The following is a 27,427-nucleotide window of genomic DNA, read 5'->3' on the forward strand; positions in this document are numbered from 1 at the left end:
CCCCCCCCCCCCCCCCCCGCTCACGCTGTCTCTCTCTCTCCTAGAAATAAATTAAAAAAAAAAAACATAAAAAAAAAAGAAATGCTTTACAGGGTCTCTCATACTACTTGGCGTTGCATACCAAGCAACCTTCCCTTTCTTCTCAAGCTATATATTTTCATCGATTGATAACAAATGTTTCAACTACCATATCACAGTGATGACTCCCAAATTACACATTTCCAGTTTAGGTCTCCCCCTTGAGCTCCAAATCCTTACTTTAAAAAAAAAAAAATGTTTTATTTATTTCTGAGAGAGAGAGAGACAGTGTAAACAGGGGAGGGTCAGAGAGAGAGGGAGACACAGAATCCAAAACAGGCTCCAGGCTCTGAGCTGGCTGTCAGCACAGAGCCCGACGCGGGGCTTGAACCCACGAATCATGAGATCATGACCTGAGCTGAAGTTGAGCAATTAACCGACTAAGCTACCCAGGCGCCCCAAAATCCTTACTTTTAAAAATGAATATTGGTCACTTTAACTTAGGTGTTTCTTAGTATCCATAGTACCTTCAAACTCAACATACCATAACCTTGTTTTGAGTTCTCTCTCTTAAGCTGCATTCACCCAGGCATCCCATAATCTTCCTGCCTCTTCACTTCTACTGCAAGTTAGTTGCCAAGTCCTACAGAATCTGTCACCTAGAGGTCATATTTCTTTGACCTTTTTTTTTGCCTTAAGTTTTATTCTTGTAATCTTGTTTTTGTACAATTGCAGCTGCTTCTTAAATCATATTCCTGTTTTCAGCCTCATTTATTCTCTGCATTGTCTTAAGAACAATCTTTTAAATATATAAATGATTGTGTCATTTCCTTACTTAAAATTTATTAGCATTTCCTTTTCACCTGCAGAACAATGGCCAGATTCTTCTTGGCCAGGGAGGACTGTTTATTATCTGATTTCTTCATATCTAGCCAATCTCATCTCTATTGATTTTTTCATATGCTTTGACCTCATTGAACCATTTGCAATTCCCTAAATGTAACTACAAAGTTCATACTTCTGTGATGTTGCTTATGTTCTTCTTTTCCTTCTCTCTAAATGCTCTCATTCTGCTCTGTCCTCTTAGTGAACTTCTACTCACCTTAGAGATTCAGTTCAAGCATCAGTTCTTCTCTGAAGGCTTCCCTGATAGGCATATTGTCCCCTCCCTCTGTGCTTTCTCTATTTTTCCTTCAGAAGCTAGTGTCTTTCCCTTGCTGGATAACATATCATGCATATCTGAGAAGCTAGAGAAGCAGTTAAAGCAAATGTTATAGTTGTCTCCTGATGCCTGGTCTGTCATATGTAGAACAAGGATTTAATCAGGTATATGGTTGCCCAAATGAGAACTACATTTTCCAGCCTTTTTTTCAGTATGTGTGGCCATGTGACTGAGTTCTTTGTCAGTACTTTGTGCACAGATTGGCATGTGCGACTTCTGAACTGTGCTCTTTAAACTTTTTAAAAGTTTATTTATTATTAAGAGACAGAGAGAAACAGAGCATGAACATGGGAGGGGCAGCGAGAAGGGGAGACACAGAATCGAAGCAGGCTCCAGGCTCTCAGCTGTCAGCACAGATCCTGACGTAGGGCTCAAACTCACAGACCACGAGATCATGACCTGAGCCAAGTCAGACGTTTAACTGACTGAGCCACCCAGACACCCCAAGAGCTGTGCTCTTTAAAGTAAAAGCCTTTCCCTTACTTCTTTTTTTCTTCTTTAGTGACTGGAATACAGCTATGTGAGTCACTTTTGACTGTGCAGATATGAGCAACACCCCACGATGGCAGAACAGCACTGAAGAAGAGGCCTGTGTCCCTGATACTGTGGAGCTACCATATCTTTTGAGGGCTGCTTACCTTGAGACCACTGAGTGGTCAAGATAAACTTTATTTCTGAAACCCCTGTTTAGGATATTTGTATTCTAATATAAATATTCAGATACAACAGGTCCTGTAGCCTAGCTAACATACTCACTCCATTATAAGACTATAAAAGGAGTTAGGCACATAGATTTACTAATCTTTGTATACTTAACACAGAACACAGGACGTAAAACACAATACACAGTCAAAAAAATATTGAAGAGAAGAGAGAAAGTTGTAAATGGTAACAACTTATACCTTAAGTGTGCAAAAAAAAAGGAATATTCTTTGTTTTCCTATAAGTAACATAAGTTTACTCAAGTCCCCAATTTTTTGTTAGTGAGGGTCAACTCGTTGCCAACTTAAGGCAAGGAGCACTTTCAGTTAAACTCTAAGTCTCTTTTGGGTGATAACTTAGTTGATTATGACTCTGTAATTCTGGTCCTTGGGAGGTGGCGATGATGGTTATCTTGTGTTTCCTTCTGGCATTTGGATCCAGCCAGCTGGCTTGCAGGACTTTCTAAATTTTGGCTTCCATTGAGGCGTCACTCATTTCTCCTAGTCTTGGGTGTTGGCTTCTGTCTCTGATACTAAATTCACACCTCATCATGGTCTCCAGTTCTTATTCCCACTGCAAGGCCTTTTTTGGGGCTTTTGAGTCTCAGTCTTGCCTGCACTCTGCTAGGGTTGCTAGGGAACTCTTGGCTGCTGCATCCACACCTTTCTGGAGTGCTGAGAATCTTATGAGGAAGCTTGCAAGCCTATCCATCTAGGCACCCCCTTCAACCATTACTATTTCAAGTGTAGTGTTGGATGGAGGACTTTTCTATCCAGCTTTTGGGTTATACTCTTGATAGCCAGGCAATGATCCTTCTGTTCTGGAACCTCTTCACACTCGTCTCAGATTTCCATCAGTATATCCAGAGATGCCTTCTTCCCTCCTGTCATTCTTCCCAAATGGATTTACCAAAGGAGATGGAGCATAGATCTTTTCTCAAGTAGCTCTCAATATGTAAACTCCACTAAGTCACCTTCAATTCTTCCTTTCTTACCCACTGGTTGACAGAACCTCCTTTTGAATAGATATAACTTATCTTTCTTCATGATTAGGTTTTCTTTACTCGAAGGCTAAGGTACAAACTCCATATTAGTCCTCTAGGCTATGACTCTTTGTATGCAAAAATAAGCCTTTTGTAATTCAGGATACCTTTTTCACTCTTAAAACTCCTCCCATGGTTTTCAAGGCAACTGACTCTGAAACTAACCGAAAAAATTAATGGGCCCAGAACTTCAGTTGATTTCTTGATTCTGATCTCTTCTTTTTCCTATGATAAGGAATGTCCATACCAAAATAAGTGTTGCTAAGGAAAACTTGTGTTATTATCTGAGAATGCCCTCATCCCCATTAAATGGTTGTGACAAATTGATTCATATAAAGAATTCCATTTTGTATAGAAAATAGCCAGATATTCTACTTGTATATTGTATATATAGACTCCTACCCATGACTCCCTGTCTCCCACAGTAGCTTGAACAGCGTAGAGAAGCAAAAGAAGGCCAGAGACAATATTGAGAGTTTACTGAACTATTTAATTTTTCTTCTGTACACAGAGGAAGACTATATTTCCCAGTAGCCCTTGGAGTCTGGGTGGGCTGTGTCACTGAACTCTTTGAATGGACGATGAATTGAAGCAATGTATGCCACTTCCAAGCCTGACCATAAAAGTCTCCACATGATCTTGTTTGCTCTCTCCCCTCAACCACACAGCAGGAAGGGAAAGAATTTAAGATGGTGGAACACACAATGGAAAGAACATGAAACCTGAAACCTGATTACTTAAAGACCACCTAGCTAGGAACTTCAGCTCCAAATTTTACATGAATTAGAGTTTTGAATTAAGCCACTGTGAATTCGGAGTTGGGGTTGTTTATTACAAGTTAATATTGAATGCACATTTAGAAGAATTAGTAACAGGAATCCAAGGATTAAAGATCTAAACATAGAGGAAAGCAATTGAGAAGGGCAAGGAAGGGAGATTGGAGCCAAGTAATTTGGTCTTCTACTGAGCCCCTTGGAACAAATGGAGAAGTTGGATGGAGGATGGAGAAGTTCCCAGAGGTGTTAAAAGCTGTTGTCATTTTAAGAAACAAGGTGGCTAATATTTAGTTAAAATGTTTTTAGGATGTAATATTTGATACATATGAAATAATCTATAATGATATTTAATTTTGGAACATGATAAAACAAACACTTGTGAACTCATCACCCACCTTAAGAATGAGAACATTATCATTATTGTTGAAGCTGCCATTATATGGATAAATTTTAGAAACATGATGAAGAAAAGCAAGTTTCAGAAGATTATATACTAACTGATAACTTTTTTATAAAGCCAAAAAGAACTCCCCAAATAATAAGATAATGGTGCATCCATGTTAAGCTTTTAAGTTCCTACATAGTGGTCTTTTGCTCTAGACCTCCAGTAAAATTTTGACTTATGTTGGTACCCTAGGATTAGTACCAGGGCAGTCTAAAAAGAGCAAGAGAATAGGGAAAAGTCACAACATGCATTAAAGTTAGAGAATAATTACAGAGCAGTAACTGGGAGCCAGAGGTGTTTAGAATTTACCTAATCTACCCCCTCAGCCTGGATTTCTGAAAAAAAACAAAAAAAACAAACCAGAACTGAATTCTGGATTTCCTACAATAAGTGGAAGAAAGATTCAAACAACAAGTAGGATTAATTAAGAGATTGGAAGACTCACAGATATCCAGGGAGTTGGCCTCTGGATTATATTTGAATGAACTTTAGTTATTTTTAATTTCATGTTGTTGCAACAATTAAAACACAGTTTTGTTGCGGTTTTTTTCTTTTTCACTTTTGATCTGTATTCCCAAGAACCCCACCTAGATTTGTAAGAGTGGAAGAATAGTGTTAGTGAAAGCAGCTTTTGAAAAACCCATATTTGACAAAGTTGACAATTATTAAACTAATTAGCATAATATTCATGAGTGTCTACTATATTGCAATGATTGTGAAAATATTTTACCTCTTCTCTTCATTGTTGCCTTAGATTTAAGGTCTTGGCAAACAGCTACAGTCTTTCTTTTCTTTTTTTTTTTTTTTTTAAGTTTATTCATTTATTTTGAGAGAGACAGAGACAGTGCAAGTCAAGGTGGGGGCAGAGAGAGAGGGAGACGAGAATTCCAAGCAGACTCTGTACTGTTAGCGCAGAGCCTGTTGTGAGGCTCAAACCCACAAAGCTGTGAGATCATGACCTGAGCTGAAACTGAGAGTCAAACGCTTAACTGATTGAACCACCAAGGAGCCCCTATAGTCTTTCTTTTTTAGATTGACAATGCACTGATAAAGTGCTGGGGTAATGTGAACTAGCATAGTAAAGTCTTTGTCAGGATCTTTAGAACAGAGAGAAGACATTCTTCTCATCACAGAGTGGCTTGGTACAGAACAGAAAATTGGTGGCCTTGATGTTGCTCAAATTGCTTGCCTCACCCTGCCCTTACCTGCAAAGGAGTGATTTTATAATCCATGAGAAGAAGGTTAAGGCTGGCATGAAATAGTATAGGTGGTCTTTGTCAAATGGATATCTAAAGCAATGCCAAGTACATGAAACTGCAATTAATGGAACAAAATGATTGGTGACTCCACTTCTGACTGTGTTATCTTGGACACATCACTTCACTTTTTGGAATTTGTTTTTCCTTCTGTTAAGTTAAAAGCATTAATACTGATCATAAAGCATTTTGTCAAGAATGAAATAAAATACAGGTATGTAATAATAAAGTATCAACTCTAATGTGCTCTACAAATATAAGGGATTTAAGATTAGGAAGCTGCGGGAAAATTATACTGAGTGAAACATGAGCTGGATTGTGTGAACTTTGAAATTATTCCAAGTTCTATTTTTTTGTTTATTCACTGAACTAATATTTATTGAGCATCTATTATTCCAAGTGTTGTTTAGGAACTTGAGATACATCTATTGAAAAAAAAAGCGGCCACAGATCCATTTTTTTGAGTCTTCTCAATATAATTCTAGAAAAGGCTATGGGGGTTCTAAAACTTTGACCTAGATCTAATATTTATAGGAATCTGTAGAGAGAAACTATATACTTTAACTAACCCATTAGAATTATTTTTAGAAAAAGAGATGCCTAAATTTGTTGATTCCACATTGATGTTGCCTTTCCAAAGTGTTCCAGTATGAAAAATTTCCAAATCTCTTATCAAGGAAATTAAAGAAAAGGTGACTAGGTTCAGGTGCCCCACTGAGATATATATTTCAGGTATATGTCTTGCTAAGGATGAATGAAGAGATGACTCTCATGCACAAGCTTGAGAAAGGTCAAAAAAAAAAATTCATATTGGGACTTGACCTGATACCTAGTTCCACTTTTGGATAATATTTTAGCAAAACCATCTCTTTGTCTTTCTGCTTAATTTACTTGACAAATTTCCTGATTGAAAACTTTGAATTATGTGTGCAGCTTGATTTGATAACACTTTAGTGACTGTGTCTCCACTTTGATTTTTCCTCTGAATTCCTCCCAAATTTTCTCTCAGCAGATGTTTTAGCCTTTGAGTTTGACCCAGACTTTCACTAAACCCCCTTCTCTACAGTTATGAAGAATCATGGTTCTCTGCTTTTGGCCAGATTTTCTGGAAGAGGATACCTGGAATTATGACTCTCTGTGGCACAGGTGGTGACCTGCTACACTCTGTCCTAAGTCTTTTTTTTATAGTGCCCTTTAATCTGAATATTTTGAAAGCAATTAATTTTCAAAGATAATTTTCTTTTGTATATTGGAGAAAATATGTGTAATGCATAAAATGGGGAAGATAAAATGACAGCAATTTATAATTCTAGATTGCAAAGATAATCATTGATGTAGTTTCCTCTAATAATTCTTTTACATGCATACATATGTATGTGTGATACACTTTTTTATAATCTGTTATTTATTTCATAATATGTAATGACCAAGTATGTTGAGAAAATATTTTGTTATATGATTTCTTTATGAGTTTTTTTTTGGTTCTAATGTTTGATTGTATTATTTGTAATTTATTTATTGTTTAATTTACATCCAAGGTAGTTAGCATATAGTGCAACAATGATTTTAGGAGTAGCCATTAGACCTATTTAGACCATCTCCCCTCCCACAACCCCTGCAGCAACCCTCTGTGTTTTCTCTATATTTAAGAGTCTTTTATGTTTTGTCCCCCTCCTTGTTTTTATATTATTTTTGCTTCCCTTCCCTTATGTTCATCTGTTTTGTATCTTAAATTCCTCATATAAGTGAAGTCATATGATATCTGTCTTTCTCTGACTGACTAATTTCACTTAGCATAATACCCTCTAGTTCCATCCACATAGTTGCAAATGGCAAGGTTTCATCCATTTTGATTGCTGAATAATACTCCAGTGTGTGTGTGTGTGTGTGTGTGTGTGTGTGTATGTATATGTGTATATATATGTATATGTATATGTATATGTATATGTATATGTATATGTATATATATACCACATCTTTATCCATTCATCCGTTGATGGACATTTGGGCTCTTTCCATGTTTTGGCTATTGTTGATAGTGCTTGGGGTGCATGTGCCCCTTCGAAACATCATACCTGTATCCCTTGGATAAATAGCTAGTTGTGCAATTACTGGATCATATGGTAGTTCTATTTTTAATTTTTAAAAAATTTTTAAATTTTTTATTTATTTCTGAGTGAGAGAGAGAGGGAGACAGTATAAGCAGGGGAGGGTCAGAGAGAGAGGGAGATACAGAATCTGAAGCAGGCTCCAGGCTTTGAGCTAGCTGTCAACACAGAGCCCGACATGGGGCTCGAACCCACAAACCGTGAGATAATGACCTGAGCCAAAGTCGGACACTTAACTTACTGAGCCACTCAGGCACCCCCTATTTTTAATTTTTTGAGGACCCTCCATACTGTTTTCCAGAGTGGCTGCACCAGTTTGCATTCCTACCAGCAGTGCAAAAGAGATCTTCTTTCTCTGCATCCTCACCAACGTCTGTTGTTGCCTGAATTATTAATGTTAGCCATTCTGACAGGCGTGAGGTGGTATCTCATTGTGGTTTTGATTTGTATTTCCCGGATGATGAGTGATGTTGAGCAGTTTTTCATGTGTCTGTTGGCCATCTGGATGTCTTCTTTGGAGACTATTCATGTCTTTTGCCTGTTTTTTCACTGGATTATTTGTTTTTTGGGTGTTGAGTTTGATAAGTTCTTTACAGACTTTGGATACTAACCCTTTATCTGATATAGCATTTGCAAATATCTTCACCCATTCTGTCAGTTGCATTTTAGTTTTGCTGATTATTTCCTTCACTGTGCAGGAGCTTTTTATTTTGATGAGGTCCCAATAGTTTTTGCTTTTGTTTCCCTTCTGTTGAGTAAGAAGTTGCTGCGGCTGAGGTCAAAGAGGGTTTGCCTGCTTTCTCCTGTAGGATTTTGATGGATTCCTGTCCTCCCTTTAGGTCTTTCATCCATTTTGAGCTTATTTTTGTGTATGGTATAAGAAAGTGGTCCAGATTCATTTTTCTGTATGTCTCTGTCCAGTTTTCCAAGCACCATTTGCTGAAGAGACTGTCTTTATTCCATTGAATATTCTTCTTGCTTTGTCACAGATTAGTTTTCCATACATTTGTGGGTCCATTTGTGGGTTGTCTATTCTGTTCCATTGATCTGAGTGTTTGTTTTTGTGCCAATACTGTACTGTCTTGATGATTACATATTTGTAATACATCTTGAAGTCCAGTAGTGTGATGCCTCCAGCTTGGTTTTTCTTTTTCAAGATTGCTTTAGCTATTTTTTGGTAGCTATTTTGGGTCTTCTCTGGTTCCACACAAATTTCAGGATTATTTGTTCTAGCTCTGGGAAGAATGCTGGTGTTATTTTGATAGGGATTGCATTGAATATGTAGATTGCTTTGGGTAGCATTGACATTTTACCAATGTTTATTCTTCCAATTCAGGAGCATGGGATATTTTCCCATTTTTTTGTGTCTTCTTCAATTTCTTTCATAAGCTTTCTATAGTTTTCAGTGTATAGATTTTTTTTTTTTTTTTTTACCTCTTTGGCTATGTTTATTACTAGGTATTTTATGGTTTTGGTGCAATTGTAAATGAGATCGATTCCTTGATTTCTCTCTCTGTTGCTTCATTATTGGTATATACGGATGTAATGGATATCTGTGCACTAATTTTGTATCCTGTGACTTTGTTGAATTCATAGATCAGTTCTATGATCTAGAAGTTTTTTGGTGGAATCTGTTGGGTTTTCCATATAGAGTATCATGTCATCTGTGAAGAGTGGAAGTTTGACATTTTCCTTCAATTTTCTCCATTGAAGATGATATTAGCAGTGGGTCTTTCATATATGGCTTTTTATGGTCTTGAGGTATGATCCTTCTATCCCTAATTTCTTGAGGATTTTTTATCAAGAAAGGATGCTGTGTTTTGTCAAATGCTTTCTCTGCATCTATTGAGAGGATCATGTGGTTCTTGTCCTTTCTTTTTACTGATGTGATATTTCACATTGATTGTTTTGTGAATATTGAACCAGCCCTTCATCCCAGGTATAAATTCCGCTTGATTGTGGTGAATAATTCTTTTAATGTATTGTTGGATCCTGTTGGCTATTATCTTATTGAGAATTTTTGCATCCATGTTCATCAAGGAAATTGGTTTATAGTTCTTTTTGGTGAGGTCTTTGTCTGGTTTTGGAATCAAAGTAATGGTGGCCTCATATTATGATTTTGGTAGTTTTCCTTTTCCTTCCGTTTCTGGTGGTTTTTTTTTTTTTTTTTTTTTTTTTTTTAACAGCTTCAAGAGAATAAGTGCTAACATTTCTTTAAATGTCTGGTAGAATTCCCCCTGGAAAGCCATCCAGCCTGGACTCGTTTGGGGGAGATTTTTGATTACTAATTCTATTTCTTTACTGTTATGGGTCTGTTCAAATTTTCTATTTCTTCCTGTTTCACTTTTGGTAGTTTATTTGTTTCTAGGAATTTGTCTATTTCTTCCAGATTGGCCATTTTATTGGTGTATAATTGCTCATAATATTCTCTTATTGTTTTTATTTCTGCTGTGTTAGTTGTAATCTCACTTCTTTCATTTTTTTAAAAATATTTTTATTTATTTCTAGGAGAGAGAGAGAGACAGCGTGAGCAGGGGAGAGTCAGAGAGAGAGGGAGACACAGACTCTGAAATAGGCTCCAGGCTCTGAGCTGGCTGTCAGCACAGAGCCCGACGCAGGGCTCGAACCCATGAACCGCGAGATCATGACCTAAGCGAAAGTCGGACGCTTAACCGACTAAGCCACCCAGGCGCCCCTCATTTTTTATTTTATTTGTTTGTGTCCTTTCCTTTTTCTTTTTGATCAAATTGAATAGGTCCTTATCAATTTTGTTAATTCTTTCATAGAACCAGCTCCTGGTTTCATTGATCTGTTCTACTTTTTTTGTTTTCAATAGCATTGATTCCTACTCTAATCTTTATTATTCCCTGTCTTCTGCTGGTTTTGGGTTTTATTTGTTGTTCTTTATCCAGCTTTTTAAGGTGTAAGTTTTGTGTATCTGAGACTTTTCTTCCTTCTTTAGGAGGCCTGGATTGCTATACACTTCCCTCTTATGACTGCTTTTGCTGGGTCCCAGAGGTTTTGGCTTCCATGTACTTTTTAATTTTCTTTTTAATTTCTTGGTTAGCTCGTTCACTTTTTAGTAGGATGTTCTTTAGTCTCCAAGTATTTGTTATCTTTCCAAATTTTTTCTTGTGATTGATTTCAAGTTTCATAGCATTGTGGTCTGAAAATATGCACGGTATAATCTTGATTTTTTTTGTACTTGGTGAGAGCTCATTTGTGTCCCAATATGTTACCTATTCTGGAGAACGTTACATGTGCACTTGAGAAGAATGTGTATTCTGCTGCTTCAGGATGAAATGTTCTGAATATATCTGTTAAGTATATCCGGTCCAGTGTGTCATTCAAAACCGTTGTTTCCTTATTGATTCTCTGTTTAGTTGATCTGTCCATTGCTGTATGTGGGGTCTTGAAGTCTCCTACTGTTTTGGAATTAATATCAATGAAATTCTTTATGTCTGTGATTACTTGATTTATATATTTGGGTTCTGCCAAGTTTTGAGCATAAATGTTTACAATTGTTAGGTCTTTGGTGGGTAGACCCCTTAAATATGCTATCATGCCCTTCTTCATTTCTTGTTACAGTCTTTATCTTAAAATCTAGATTGTCTGATATAAGTATGGCTACTCCGGCTTTATTTTGGTGGATATTATCATAAAAAATGGTTCTTCATCCCCTTATTTTCAACCCAGCTAGTACTCTTATTATTGTGATTTTTAAATTCTGTTTCAGACGTCTTGCTTGTATCTGTGTTGATTAAGTCCCTGGCTGCCATTTCTTCCTGTTCTTTCTTTTGGGGTGAATTCCTTCATTTCTTCATTTTGTAAGAAGAAAAGGAATTAACAAAGCAAAAATAATTAAAATTAAAAAATTAAAAACAGCACAAAGAAATCAAATAAAAGATGCTAGATGCTAGGTGTGTTTTGTTCTGGTTTTTGAAAGAAGCTTGATAGATTAGGGGAAAAAAGGAAAGATAAGAAAAGAAAAAAAGAAAAAGGAAAAAAGGAAAATGTTTGAAAATTTGAAAAAATGAATACAATAAAATAGAAGAAAATGAAATGATGAAAGTAAAATAGAATTTAAAAATTTACAAAAAAGTAAATAATATTGTTGAAAAAATTAAAGACTTTTTTAAATAAAAATGAAAAATAAAAATAGATGTTTTTCTTTTTGTATTTAAGAGTAAGAAAAGAAAAAGAAAAAAATTGAATAAAAGGACCAGTGAGCAGAATGAAGTGTGATTGAAATTACATCTGCTTTCCCATACAAGTCAAGCTATGAAGTACTTGATAGTCTGTAAATACAGCAGGTGGAGAGACTTGTGTTTGTCAATTACTAGTGGCCCAGTTGGGTGGGGTTTAGTACAATGGCTCTGTTCTCCACTAGATGGCACTGCTTTGCTTACTGGGGTGGATTGCTGTGGTGTGTATGCGCATGCACCGGAGGGGTCAAAATGGCGGCACCCAGCTCCCAGGCTCCAGTATTGGAATTCTGTGCTCTCCATGACCGGCAATCAAGCACCCCTCCTTTGTTTCTGGCTTCCGTCCACTCTCCACTTCTACAGTCTGTGACCAAGCCGTCAAGCTCCTAGGCAGCACCTCCCTCCTGAGTTTTCTCTCAGATGGGGTTGTGTTTCCTGACCCCTAACTTCTGAAGGACTGTGGCTTTGACCCACTCACACCTTCTGGGGGACAGTGTCACTGAGCAGTGGCCAGATACCACCAGGCCCCAGGAACGTTAGTGAGACCATGCTGCTGCCTATGCCCAGAGACTGGCTGGGAGCAAACCTGCCCCAGAAAAAGCAGCGTTTCTGGGTTTATGGAAAATCACAACACACATCTGATGCCGGGCTTCTGCGTTAACCTCCTTGTTCCAGCACCAGTGAATGTGGTGTTCTCTGGGTCTGCTGGGACTTTTGCCTGTGGGATGGCTGCACAGCCTCTACCAAATTTCTTCCCAACAGGAAAACTGCCTCTCCCCATGTGGCCCAGTGACCCCTTGGCTCTTCCTCTCTGCTCCTGGGGATTCACCCTTCCCACCAGAGCACTGCCAGGTATCAAGCTGTGGAGTCTCAGACTCTGCTACCCTTGTTTATAGCGTCTTGATGGAATTTAAACCCTCTCCTTTCTCCTTTCTCCCTTTTTTATTCAGTACCTGTGGCTGTTTCCACTTTTCCACTTTCTCTCTAGCTCCCACTTTTGGGGGAGGGGGATTTCCTGTACTCTCCCTCCATCCAATCTTCCTGTTTCTCCGCAAGCAAAAACAGCTCCCTGCCCTCCATAGCTTCTCTCTCCCCCAGTTCACTTCTCCGTGCTGTGTACCTGTTGAGTTCTGTGGTTCAGGCTGTACAGAATGTTGTGTTAATCATCAAGTCAGTTTTCTAGGTGTGCAAGATGGTTTAGTGTTGATCTGGCTCCATTTCAGGGACCAGAGACTAAAAAAACCTTGCATGCTGTTCCACCATCTTGGCCCCTCCCTCTGTCCCAAGTCTTTTCCAAACCCAATTATCTTGGTTAATAGCATTCATAGAATTCACCATTACCCAGGCTTTAGGTTTCTTCCTTAACCAGACTCTAGGAAGAGAAAAGTCAAATTTGTCTTTTTAATTTTGGCCAGATATTTGATACATGCGCTAAAAAATTTTCTTCCATGTCCTAACTCTACCTGTTTATAAAACTACTTACCATATTGCAACATGTATGCAACTTTTACTAATGTGTGTGCAGATTTTTCAGATGTCTGGAATCAACTTGAAATTCTTCTTGACTTCCTATAATTGTAAACATCCTTTCACTGATATAGTAATTTTAGCAGATTGGCAGACAGACTTGTGCCTCCCATGACCCTGTTTCCTGGTAGTTATGCCTTTTTATAATTCTCTTCCCTTGAGTGTGAGTAGTACCTGTGACTTGCTTCTAGTCATGTAGACTAGGGAAAAGGTGACAGTATGTACATGATTTATGTGTATGTGATTATGTTACATAAGATTATAATGTCTGTCTGGCAAGGAGACACTCTCGCCTTTGTTGGCGTTGATGAAGAAAGCTGCCATGTTGTGAGCTGCCTATATAGAAGGTCATGTGGCAGGAAACTAGGGTGGCCTTTGGCTGAAAGCCAGCAGGAAATAGGAGTTCTTGGTCCAACAACCTGCAAGGAACTGAATACTGAAAACATTCATGTGATTTTAGAAACAGATTCTTTTAGAACGTTTGCCTAGAAGTGATTTAATCAGGATGATATTTATAAGTCAATGTAGAAACCTTAAACTATATAAAAAGTTCCATTAATATAATTACCTCACGATGCCAAGCGGCAGTTCACGTGATAAGCATAGGAGAGAATTTGCACTATTTCTTGTGGCTTTCGGGCAGGTAGGGAAGCAGGCAGAAATTTACCTCAAAATTATTAGCCTCAAATAATGGTTAGAACTTACATAAGTGACCAAAATGGTGGGAGGAGGGTTATTTCAGGTAGTGTAAACAACATATACAAAGGTGACAGAGGTAGCATTGTTTACAGTGTATTTGAGAGAAAATTATTATGTTTGGATGACATAGAAGTTTAAGTAATGGAGACAATGTGAGGGATAGTGGCCAAGGAGTACAGAGGTGAGTGTGTGGAACACCTTCAGTGCAAGGTAAGAAGTCTAAACATTATCCTTTGAACCCATAAATCCTTTGTTCCCCCTTCCCTACCTTAACCCAAATAACTTTGCCTTCATCTGTTTTGTGTATTGGGATTTTTCATATATTTTCTTTAAACAAAGGGCTCCATAGCTAAAAGCAATATGTGAATTTTCTTTAGAAAAGTGAGCTTTTGTGTGTTTTTTTTTTTTACAAAGTTATTAAATTTCTATTCTGTAATTCATCTGGTTGTGTTTTTCAGGTGGAATTAGAGAGAGATAATTTGAAATTCTAGGGGCCAGTTAAAAGGTTATTTTTGTTATTTACCCTGTGAAATGGATTGATTGATGTAGGCAAAACAGGATTTTGCATTAGGGGTCAAGGATTTAATAGTGCTTGGTCCAAAGTTTTGCATACTTGAGAATCTCAACAAATATATGTTGAATTGTAGGGATTTAACAATAGGATTCAGATCCAGACAAAACAAAAACAATTGTGAGAGAAAAATTTATGGGTTAACTATGTTAAAAATACTTTAGGGGGAGAGTTGGATAGATATATTTTATAAAGATAATAGATAATTCTTGATCATTCTGTTGAAAAAATGTCATTAGAAGTTTGATATTATAGTACGAACTTTGGAGAAGGAACAAACTATTTTGCTACATAAGTTTTCTAAATGAGGTTTTTACAATGCACCATAAACTCTCTGATTTGTTTGAAGTAAAATCTTCAAAACTCTATGGGATGAATTGTATTTTGAAAGTTAAAGGGAACTAAATTATAGTTATTTGAGATTTTTTTCCATACTTGGTACTTGTCTCAAAAATCAAGGTTAGAAAGATTTATTTTTTTTAGAAACAGAAAAATTCAGATCAGCAACTTTCACTAAATGATATTCTTCTTTCTTTTCCTTCTTTCTTTCTTTCTTTCTTTCTTTCTTTCTTTCTTTCTTTCTTTCTCTCTCTCTCTCTCTTTCTTTCTTTCTTTCTTTCTTTCATAAAAGGAATGGATTTTTATGGATTTTGATGGCTAAATTTATGTGACTAAAAGAATTATCTTTCACAACTCTTAAACATGTATGCAGACATACACACACAAGTATTGCAGTTGAGAGTTATTCTTGTTCTTACTAAATGTTCTTTTCCTTACAGTCCCTTTTAGTCTTATAGAACTGAGGGTGTCTTTACAGGAACTTTGCTTGAAATGTAGGAAATTGATCTGCAATTTAGGAAGTCAGTAGGAAAGAACAACCTGGAAGCCAAAAATACTATAGAACTCTCAAGGTGACTGTGAACAACAACAACAACAACAAATTAGATAAAGTCTGGTGGTGATGGCTGAGAATACAGAACTATTATGGGCTTTGGATCAGGAAAGCAGGGAACAGATCACTTCCATCCATAGAGTCATGGAGAGACCATACCTGGAATTCAACTTACTGTTTTGTGAACTCTTAGAAAAGAAACTGAGTCAACTATAGAGAACAAGCCTGTGGTTACCAGAGGTGAGGTGGGTGGGGGAATGGGTGAAATAGGATGGGGATTAAGGAGGAGCACTGGGTGATATATGGAATTGTTGAATCACTATATTGTACACCTGAAACTAATGTAACATGGCATGTTAACTAACTGGAATTAAAATAGAAACTAAAAGGAAAAAAAAAAGAAACACTGGAGGAGATCCAGAAATGAGAAATAATAGTGATAAAGAGAACTGAAGAATTGATTTGTGAGGAGAGATTAAGGTAGCTAAATGTGTTCAGTTAAGTGAAGATTAAGTGGGCACTGATAACATGCTATTCGTATTTCTGAAGTCTAAATGAAGAGAGGGCATATTTAGCATAATATGCTCAGACATAAGAAGAAGAAGAAGAAAAAAACAACCCGAGATGGTTTTCAAGGAAATAGTTTCCAAAGAATTTATTTAAAAATACCTCTTAATTTTTTCCCACAGAAATACTATTTTTGACAAAGCAGTTACTGTAAAAATGATAAAATAAACATGGGACTGTAAACTTCTTAAAGTTATGATTCAGTTCATATAAGAGTTTAGAGCTATCTTATAAATCTTTATTCTTGTCAACTAGGAACTGATAGAAATTATAAGACAGCATTTAATTTTGGTTTAAAAAAATAAAGAGAAGAGTTTCTAAGACAGCAGTGGTCAAACTTTATGTTTCAGGGCCCCTTTATTCCTTTTAAAAAGTATTTAAGTTTCCAAAGAGCATTGTTTACATTATTCATTATTAAAGAAATTGATATTTACCATATTAGAAATTAAAATGAAGATAATTTTGACATACTTGTCACTTCTTTAAAAACAGTGGTAATCAGCTCATGACATTTTTAATGGAAAGTAGCTATAGAGGAGAAAATGGCATTGTTTTACATTTTTGCAAGTCTCTTTAATGTCTGGCTTACTGGAAGACAGCTTGATTTCTACATTTAATATTGCAATGTGTTGTTTTAGTTGAAATATATGTAAAAAGTCCAGACACACACAGATATGTTGTTGGGAAAAAGAGATTATTTTAATAGTTTTTTCAAATAATTGTGAATATCCTTTTTGATACCCACTAAGACTTGACAAGTTGTAGTTTTTTGCAGGTTAGTTGCAATGTGGAATATATACTGTAACAGTAAACTTTTAATACTTTACTTTGAAACCCACTGGTCTGCCATCAACAAAACCAAAAGGCAACCGACTCAATGGGAGAAGATATTTTCAAATCACAAATCCAATAAGGGATTAATTATCAGAATATATAAACAACTTACAGAGTTTAATATTAAAAAAAAACAATTAAAAATGGGCTGAGACCTTAAATAGACATTTTCCAGAGAAGATATATATCTGACCAACAGGCACATGAAAAGATGCTCAACATCACTATTCATCAGGGAAATGCAAATTAAAACCACAATGAGATATCATCTGACACCAATCAGATTGACTATTATAAAAAAAACAAAAAAATAGTGTTGGTGAGAATGTGGAGAAAAGGGAATCCGTGTATACTATTGTATGGGAATGTAAATTGGTACAACCACTGTGGAAAATAGTATGAAGATTTCTCAAAAAATTAAAACTAGAAATACCATATAATCCAGTAATCCATTTCTGGGTGTTTAGCTGAAGAAAACAAAATACCAATTTGAAAAGATACATGCACTCTTATGTTGATTGCAGCATTATTTACAGTAGCCAAGATATGGAGACAACCTCAGTATCCATCTATAGATGAATGGAATACACACACACACAGACATATATATATATATGTCTTCTTTATCTATTCACATATATATGTATATATGAATATATATATATAGCCCATTCATCTATAGATGGATATTGAGGTTGCTTCCATATCTTGGCTTCTGTAAATTATATATATAGTATATATTGTATATATATATCTAGTATATATTGTGTGTATGTATATATGCACTATATATATGTATATACATATACATAGTGAGTACAAGGAGTTGAAAAACAATGGCTACTAGTACAATTTGGTGCTACTGCTCTGGCTTATCTACCATCAGTGCAAAAGTCGAATAAAATCATAGCATAATTATGAAAATAGTTTGACCTCACACACCTGCTGGACATGTCTCAGGGACCTCTAGTACTGAGAAGCAAAACTTTTGATAATGAATCATTAGGATTTAGAATGAAGGCTGCCATTTCTCTTTTTAACTTTTGGTCTTCGAACCCATGTATTATTTCTATGTGAAAAATAGTATCATATATTGGATGCTGGTTCAGAATGCACACTACATGCTAGCATTCTATATCTTGTGAGGTATTTTCTCACAATGGAGGCTAAAACTAAGTCTCCACACATGTTCTGTTTTAGCACGAAGCTACTAAAATAAGTCCTGGGATGTGTGAGAATGTGTAAATGGTTCTAATTCCCTTTAGGAGAAGGTAGAGGGGAGATTTACAGTATTAGCTGGTGATACTCTCATCGGCTTCTTTCTTTCTTCTTTCTGTCAATAATACACATCCCTTTCATTCAAGAGGCTGTGGGTTCGGAAACTGAATTAGACCTGATAACTGGATGAGGAGCCAAGACTGCACTTTGATACAGTCAATTCTCTGTCAGATTTAGAGATTCTGGCTTCCCTCCTCCCCCCACCAACTTTACAGATGCTATTGTGTTGCTCATCTATTTCAGTTCTGGGATCCAAGAAGATTTAAAGGTTACTCTTTTCACCCAAAAATTGAGAAATGCATTGTTAAAGAATATACCAGCATCCTGAAATACTTTAACAGTTGTTCTATTTAGGCTAGAGATGAAAATGGGCTTCCTGAATTTAGTGAGGATTAGAGGACCTGGGTGTCGCAAAGCCTAGTTGTACCACTTAATCAACAGAAGAAAGTATTGTGGTTGTCAATTAAGTGGTTACTAGATTTTTAAACATTTAAAATTCAATTGATTTAAGCTAAAAACCAAAGCAAAACAAAACAAAAACAGCAGCTTATCCATTTCTTTTACCACGTAATCCCTGCCTCTTGCAACCACCAATCTGTTCTATGTTTCTATGAGTTTTTTTTAAGCTCCAGATAAAAGAAAGATCATACAGTATTTGTCTTTCTCTGTCTGATTTATTTTACTTAGCATAATGCCCTCAAGGTCCATCCATATTGTCACAAACGGCAAGATTTCATTCTTTTTTTTATGGATAAATAATATTCCACTGTATGTATGTATACATATACATATATATACACACACATATATACATATATATACAAATATATACATATATATACATATATATATATATCTTAACAATTTCTTACCCATTCATCCACTGATGGACATGTAGGTTGTTTCTATATGTTGGCTACTGTAAATAATGCTGCAAAGAACATGAAGTTACTGGAAATTTTTGACTATAGAGATCTTTGACAATATCTACTCTAGTTCCTTCGGAATGTTACCCATTTCTAAAATATCACTGAAGTCCTCTTCTTCATCCTTCTCAAATGCTTTTATAATATTCCAGTTTTTGTTTGAAAAATGTTACAATTCCAATGTACAAAGATCTGTCACTCTTCAACATTTTGCAACAGTAGACAAGGAAAGGTATACTTTAGCTTTATATATGAAAAATTATATAAGTAATCTAGAAAAGATTTATCTAAATTTATCACTTTAATGAAATGGTAAAATTAAGATCACTAAAATATAGCCTAAAATGTGAAATAATTTGAGGTGTGAACATACAATACGAATTTAATCGCAGTCATTTTCCTTACAATTTGGTCATTAGATTTTTAAAGTCTAAAACAGAGTTTGCTGGACTTTTTTTTTTTTTTACAGATAAAGTACCAAATAATAAATATTTTAGGCTTTATAAGCCATATTATTTCTTTTTTTAAGTTTATTTATTTATTCTGAAAGAATGACAGCAGAGGAGAGGGGAAAAGAGAAAATCTCAACCAGGCACCACATTATTAACACAGAGCCTGACATGGAGCTCACACTACAAACCATGAGATCATGACCTGAGCCAAAATTGAGAATCAGATGCTTATCCAACTGAGCTGCCCAGGTCAGGTGCCCCTAGGCCATATGGTTTCTATTGTGACTACTCCACTCATGCTTGTAGTACAAAAACAGCCATAGATAATATCCACATGAATTGATAAAGCAGTGTTTTAATAAAACTTATTTTTGAAAGCAAGCGGTGGGCCATAGTTTACTGATCTAAGCTCATGCTTTACTTTTTAGTGTCTAGCAACTTTTATACCATGTCTTTTTGCAAATTTGTTTGAATAATATACCCACATCCTCTAGTTATTCACTCTCTGCTCTCTTATTTATATTTAAATGTTTGATTCCTAATACCTTACCACTAACATTTTTCTTAATAGTGTTATTAATTATTTCTTACATCATTGGTATTTACAAGTCAAATTCAATAACCTCTTTTGGGTTTGGAATTCTAGCCTGCCAACCTATTTTGGTAGGAATCAATATTGTTAGGCTCAAGGAATGTTGTTAGAGTCAAGGCTTGGATAGGCCATTTAATAACACATGCTGACCTATCCAAAAGAGAATATTAGATAAGTTAATGGATGTATTCTGAACTGCAAGCAGCTGGTCTGATTATTATGTGACTCACTGGTCTCTATCCTTCTAGGGTCAACAAGTGAGAAATCAGTATTACCCAGGACCTATAACTAATGATGCCCAGGAGATATTCAGGTTACTCTGAAAATATCCCTGGTCTCTAGTAAAATATAAGCAGGAGCATTAGACTGGCAAGATGGAACTCTCCTTAGAGGGTAGGAAAGAAGATGAAACTGAGGGACCAAGCCAATGCTTTGTTAGAAGTGGAGAGTGAGAAAGGTGACAAAGTCTAGGAGTATAAACATGGTAATAAATCACATTCCAATACCATGGTGAAATACAGCTTACTTGATTGAAGGCTTCTATAAAGTACTACCTTAATTCCTAAGTAAAATTTGGCTACTGATTTAACATAATGTAAAAGATAAAATTCACTGTAGCTGTGATAATCTATTAAATTATTCAAAAGGTAATTAAGCTAACACTATCAACCTGAATCTAATGTGATTTTTGCCAACTTCATTTCCTTTTTTTTACATGTAAAATCATACAGTTTAGTATGATTTGGAGAGCTTATTTCAATTTTAAGGGAAAAAAATTTAATATGTATTTTTTTGTTTCCCTTTCCTATTTGAATAGTTTTCCCGACACACTGCCCATCTTTGATGTGCATAATGCATGATGTGGTAAAAAGAGCTGTCGAGAACAATTCAATCACATTAAAAATATCCAGTACAAAATATCTATCACATGGTTTGCGAAGTTTGTGGCTTCATCCGAAGTGTAAAACTAAAACAGAAGTTGTTGGTCTTTTACTATTGAGTCCCTACCACATGACTATATAGATTTCTGAAGCTGGTTGTTTGGTGTTCTATCTTCCATGCATATTGAATTAATTTTCTTGGCATTTTGCTGATTTTTCCACTGCCTTTTCATTTGAAATGGAAACTCAGAAAATGTCATTTGCTTCCCTTTTTTTGACTAGATTTTTAGCATTTCTTCCATTTTGTGATCAATCACCATTGCTGCTCTTTTCCATACAGTCCACCATTCTTATGAGATTACCCTAGAGATATTTCCAGAGACTTCTCATGGATGTTGTGTATTCATGCATTGGGATCAAAGTGTATGAGAAGAGCACAATCCTAGATAATTCTTTGGTTATTAGACTGTGGTGTTTAGATGTAAAATGAAGTTTATATGTTCATCTGTTTGTTTCTTCACTGACAAATATTATTAAATATTTACTATAGGGAGAGTATTATGTTGAGATGGGGTAGGGAAGAGATAAAAAGATATATATGATACTATCCTTGTTTTCTGAAAACGTTTCACTCAATATCAAGGGAAAAAGTGGCAGTCATTGCCAAGATTAGTCTCATTATAAAGCCTGTATATATTCTACTATTCATTCCACCATTAGTTCAATTTTTATTATTTTTCAGAAAGAATTCAAGGCACTGTGATAAAGAGAATCACACAAAAGATGGTGTTAGTGGAGGAGAATGATAAATGATAAAAAGGTCCTTGAAAACCTCAGTACTAGTAGCTCTAGAATATTTTAGACAAACTTTTAACAGAGCTTGCCAACAAGTTCAGTTTGATCTCAGTTCTTGCCAGGTGGATAGGAAAGAATGTTAATATCCCTTGTTCCTTGTGGCAGCTTCTTTTGTCTCCTAGTGGCATTCAGGCTGATAATCTTTATGGACTGATTTATTTTTGTATTCTTTACAATCTTGCTCTTGAGTATACTCAAAACATGGAAATATGCAGACAGCTGATCTGAAATAGGAAGGACCAAGATAAAGGGTCAAAAGATAGCACTCCTTTAAAGTTGGTGACATTATAAAATGTTTACCGACCTCCATGATTATGTGCGAATGACAAGGTGGTTCCTTGATCAAGCATAAACCTAGGAAAACTTTAAGGTTTAATCCAGCTCAGTAATTGACTTGCTCTGTTGTCTCTCTTAATACTGTCAACAGTAGCCTCCTAACTGTGAAGGACAGTAATAGATCTAACATCTGTTTTGGTGCCTCAGTTTCCTTATCTGTAAACTAGAAATCATATCAGGAGTAGTCAACTCAAAAGAATGTATGTGATGCCCAGAAATATAAAGTGTTGAAGAATATAAAATGGTAACATATAAATGTTTTAGAATCTCTAGACATATTTTTTTTACAAATAGTTTATTGTCAAATTGGTTTCCATATAACACCCAGTGCTCATCCCCACAAGTGCCCTCCTCCATGCCCATCTCCCCCCTTCCCCCCCACATCCATCAGTCCTCAGTTTGTTTCTCAGCATTCAAGAGTCTCTCATGGTTTGCCTCTCTCCCTTTCCCCCACCATTTCCCCCCTTCTTCTCCCCCATGGTCCTCAGTTAAGTTCCTCCTAATCCTCCTATACGTGCAAATGTATGATATTTGTCCTTCTCTGCCTGACATAGCCATGTTAAATTATATACACCTTTAAAGTCTCTTCTTCAAGTTGTATATATTTACATATGAAAGTGGGCCATGATTTGGCCAATAAAAACCTTGAGAACACACCAGTCAATAGTCTTGGTCTTTCTGATATATCACATCAGTCAAAATTTGGTCTTGATTGATATTGGGCAGGTTAACCAATTATTGGTGGTCAAAAAGAAAATTTTTCTCTGGAAAATTGGCTAGAAAAGGAATTACTGCCTACAAGGCAAATATGTAAGATAAGTAAAGTAAATATATTCTCTGGAAGTGGATGCTAGTGAGTCCTGTTTCTGTATGGCCTTCATTTGGTCATCATGATCTGTTGGTTTAGTGTACTTGACTGGGGAGACAAATCAGAAGAAGCTCGGTGGAATGAAGAGAGAGATACCTAAATTATTAATGTTAGCAATTTAAAGCTTTTCTACCTTAAAAAATAAAGTGTTTTTGTTTATGTATTTTTAATGGTCAGAAAACATCTTAAATGTATAAAACTAACTGTCAAGTTAGTTGGAGAGACTGAAAGAGAAGATGTGACTCTGTTTACTGTCACTCACTTTTTTGTGGGGAAAACCAGTGGGTAGGGGTAATTTCTTGCCTGAATTTGTAATTATAGAAATTAAACCTTACTACTCAGCCCCACATGCTTTTTGTCTGGACCAGCTGAGTTCGCATCATAATATTGCTATTCAGTGAAGCAATAGACCTTCAGCTGGGTGTGGGAGAGCTGATGTGGTTTCTCCTTCCCTGCTTTCTTAATCTCCGAGGTTGGGTGGTGGATAGTGACCTCAAAGTGACCTCTTCAGTGATGAGATTTTTCTTGTCACCTTTTTAATCCTCTTCAGAAATAGCTGTATCACCTTGTTTTTTAAACTGGTTCAGAATTGGGGTGACTGGCAGCATCTTAAAGACATCAGAGGCCCAGTTCACAGTAAGAGCTTCTGAACTCCTCCCTACATTTCTTACTGTTTTGCTGTCTGAGTTTAGACTTGGGTCTTTCATTTATCTCAGTTTGCTTCCTTGTTTTCTGTAAAGGAGCTTACTAAAACCTTGTACTTGCAAAGCACTTTAGACATATTAAGTGATGCTACTGTATTGCAAAGTACCAAATTTTATATCTAGGTTTCAGTTACAATTTTTTTCCCTGTTCCTCCCACCAGATTTGAGTTGGAGTGGTGCCCAGCACAAAGGGATATCTTCAGGGGAATCTGGATTTTTTTATATGGCCAAGAGAAAGAGTGTGGGCAGATGGAGGCCAGTGTTTCCTTTAAGATGAGGTCTTCTCGGATGTGCTTATGTTCTTCTATGAATTTTTCTCCTGAAAAGAGTTGCCTGCATCTCTCATTTTATTAAGATTTTTGCATTCTTGGTAGACTTGTATCTGTCCACTTTCCAGCCAAACTGGGTGGAGGTGGGGGGGGGAGGGGTGGAATCTATTTGTGACACATACCTTCCTTGTCTCCACTCATCCTGTATAAAAGAGATGAGCTGAGAAAACAAAGTCGCTTTTGATTTTAGGATCTGAGTTGCTTTATTATTCCTCAGTATTCTATTCATAGGAGATGATACTAGTCTCTAGAACTTTTTAAAAATTTATTTGGAGGAAAACAAGCATATTTTCCTAGTGACACAACAGTGAGAGAAGATGAAAATGTAGTGGGGAGAAAGAAGAATGAAAAGGGGGATGAAACCCTCACTTAAGTGAAGTTTTCAGTACCTGAAACCTGTGGATTTAAGTTGGTTCCGTATTGCAGTTAAGTGAACAGATTCGAGATGAAGATGAGATATAAAACCAGTTACAGAGTTCTTGCCACCACTAGGTACTGCGGCAATGCTTGGAGTCTGTAATTAGCAAAGCAATCAAGACTACAGGATTAGACCTTCCACTTTAGAAAAGAGGAGCCTCGGTTTTATTTACCATGAGCTCAGCTTGCAGATGATCATTTTGCTGTGGTTTTTAGAGAAGACCACCTTGGGAGAAAGGCATGTAAATCACATTTCACTGCTAGTTAAACAAATCAGTGAAAGTTGCAGGGGCAAACCCTCTGCAGAGGGAAGCCCTGCAGTAATTACCAACCGTCTCCTGAAAAGAGATGGTGACACACGCGGAGAGGATGAGTCCTGGCTTGCCCTTTGGAGTAACAGAAGATTCATTTGAAAAACCAGTTCTCTTGTTATTGTGTCAGAAAGAGAGATTTCTAACAGAGGGATTTGACGGGCTCGACAAAAGGCCTGGTGAAGTAATCAAGTGTTCCTGCAGGTGTTCTCATTTCCCCTGCAGCACTTGTACATACCAGATGAACTCTGCTTGGGCCTAATGTACATTCTCTTTGGGTTAAGATCTCTGCATGTAAACATTCTTCATTGATGACATATTTTCATGTAGACATTTTGCTGCTAGAATATAAACATTTGTTTAATTCAGAGGATGAATGGTTTCTTTCCTATTTCATTGAGCAGGAAATGAACATCCCTTATGCTATACCTCCTCATTGAGGCTTGTGAGCTTGCTGAGTTTGCCATCAGCAACTGCACTATTTGGCTTAACTGCAGGGCTCCAAAGCGAGGACCTAAAATTTCTCCCCCCATTCCCCTTCCTAGCAGTAGACTCCCTTTATTGGTTCTGGGTACCGTGTGCTCTGCTCTGGTCCAAGACCCAGTTTTAATTAGTGTTCAGAGCAACTTCAGTGATAAAAAGACTTGCTGAGAAAATATGATGACCTTTCTCAGAAATAAAGTATAGGCAGTACAACCCAGCTCAAAGGAACCACAAAATAGTCATCTGGTTAATTTTGTTTCTTGTCCCCATGCAGGTGTCATCTCTATATGAATAGACATATAGTCGATTCTGCTTTTCTCTGCAGCTTTCTGTGTGTACTCATCAGCATGTATATGACCAGTCTCAATCCCATGTTATCTTTCAGTTGAGCACCTATTGTCATATAGTTATTATAATTATTATTTTTTAATGTTTTATTTATTTTGAGAGAAAGAGAGAGAGAGTAGGAGCACATGGGTGTGAGCAGGAGAGGGGCAGAGAGAGTGGGAGAGAGAGAATCCAAAGCAGGATCCATGCTCAGTATGGGGACAAGGGTGGGGGCATGTAGGACTCCATCTCACAGCTGTGAGATCATGACTTGAGTTGTAATCAAGAGTAGGATGGTTAACCAACTGAGATACCCAGGTGCCCCCCATGTTATTATTTACTTTAGACCAAATAAGAAATAGTGAGAAGGGAGGAAGTAAGGGGAGGGAGAGAGAGAGAGAGAGAGAGATCAGGAATCTGACAGGTTATTGGTCAGTGCATCATTTTCCTTTATTTATTCGTCAGGTTAGGCTACTGACAAGTCCAAAATCAAGAACAAATTTCTTTTCAGAACGAAAATTATTTAAACAACAAGATGTTTGACTTGAAGGGAAAGCTAGGGTTTATTTCTTTCAGCCTAATTTATGCCTGCTTAAAGACAGATTGCCCTATACATAACAGCTATGTACAAAAAAGTTATAAAATTGTCCTTGGTTTTATAATGACAAATGAAAGGCATTAAATTTATGCAATCAAAAAAGCTGTACAATAATTTTTATGTTCTTTTTTTGTTAAACATCAAGAGCAACATAACTTACTGGAATATAAATGTAAGTGCCAAATAAGACAGGGGGCATTTTCATAGAACTAGTATTTTTTCCCCATCCTATCTCCCTCTGATGTTTATCAAAAGATACCATCAGCCACTTAGTTAAAAAATGCAGTATGCTTGTGCAGATTCACAGTTACTTTAAGCACAATAAGGGATGGGGAAGGGAAAAATAAAAGAATAGAGAAAACTATACATAGTAGTTATGATGTGGCAGAACAAAAAATTGTGGTTTTCTAATAGAGAATGCCTTGTCGGTCTGGAAGAACAGAGTTCTGCAGTCAAGTATCAGTTTCTCTTTTTAGCAGACATCTCCTATCTGCTGCCGGAACATATCAATTGTACCTTTGGCTTCCATGTCCAGTTGTGCGGGTGTAACTGTTTCATTGATTGGCTGTCCATCAAATCAAAGTCTGATCTGCCTCATTGACAAACCCTGTGGTTCACAATGGGCTTTCGTTGGTTTACTAAGTGATGTATGCCCCTTAATATTAAGCCACAGACCCATCTGGCCCCAGCACCTTGAAATTGCTGTGATCATTGATCTCAGTTCTGACTCCTTCTTTGGGCTTTTTGTTTGCCATGGTGAGTGACAGAGTCTCCTCAGCATCTCAAGCCACTTCACAAAAGAGGTATCAGGTCCACACCTAACAAACACACAGGCAACACCAGGAGGGGCAGAAGAAGCTCTGAAGCAAGTTTTATTTCTGAAACTTCATGTCAATTATGAGTCATCAGGGAGGCTCTGTACATTGTAATCATCTAGGACCGGGTCTGAGAGAATGGCCACCATTTTGAACATGGCTGGTCTCCAAGCCAGATGGAAAGGAGTTTGGAAGGGCTTGCTTTGCAAATAAATACTTGGTCCATAAGTGAACCATTTCCTGCTGACAAAACATGGGCCCAAACTATTTTATGAACCTCTTTTCCCAACCATATACTTAGAAGGGGTCCAAATGGCAAGTATTTGATAAATAGTACTAATTGCTACCATATCTTAGGACATAGGTCTTATTCTTATCTATTTCTTGGCAT

At 36.6% G+C, this 27,427-nt stretch overlaps 1 long non-coding RNA gene and 1 pseudogene across 1 annotated transcript in view; one reads left to right on the plus strand and one right to left on the minus strand.

Annotated features, from left to right (window-relative positions):
- LOC120246022 overlaps window positions 1–27,427 on the plus strand; it is a 79,757-nt gene that overhangs the window by 9,159 nt on the left and 43,171 nt on the right. The gene's annotated exons all lie outside the window — the stretch shown is intronic.
- On the minus strand, window positions 26,694–26,976 carry LOC120246021 (annotated as a pseudogene).

Source organism: Hyaena hyaena, unplaced genomic scaffold (assembly GCF_003009895.1).
Source record: "Hyaena hyaena isolate Hyena2069 unplaced genomic scaffold, ASM300989v1 scaffold_444, whole genome shotgun sequence".
NCBI lineage: Eukaryota > Metazoa > Chordata > Mammalia > Carnivora > Hyaenidae > Hyaena > Hyaena hyaena.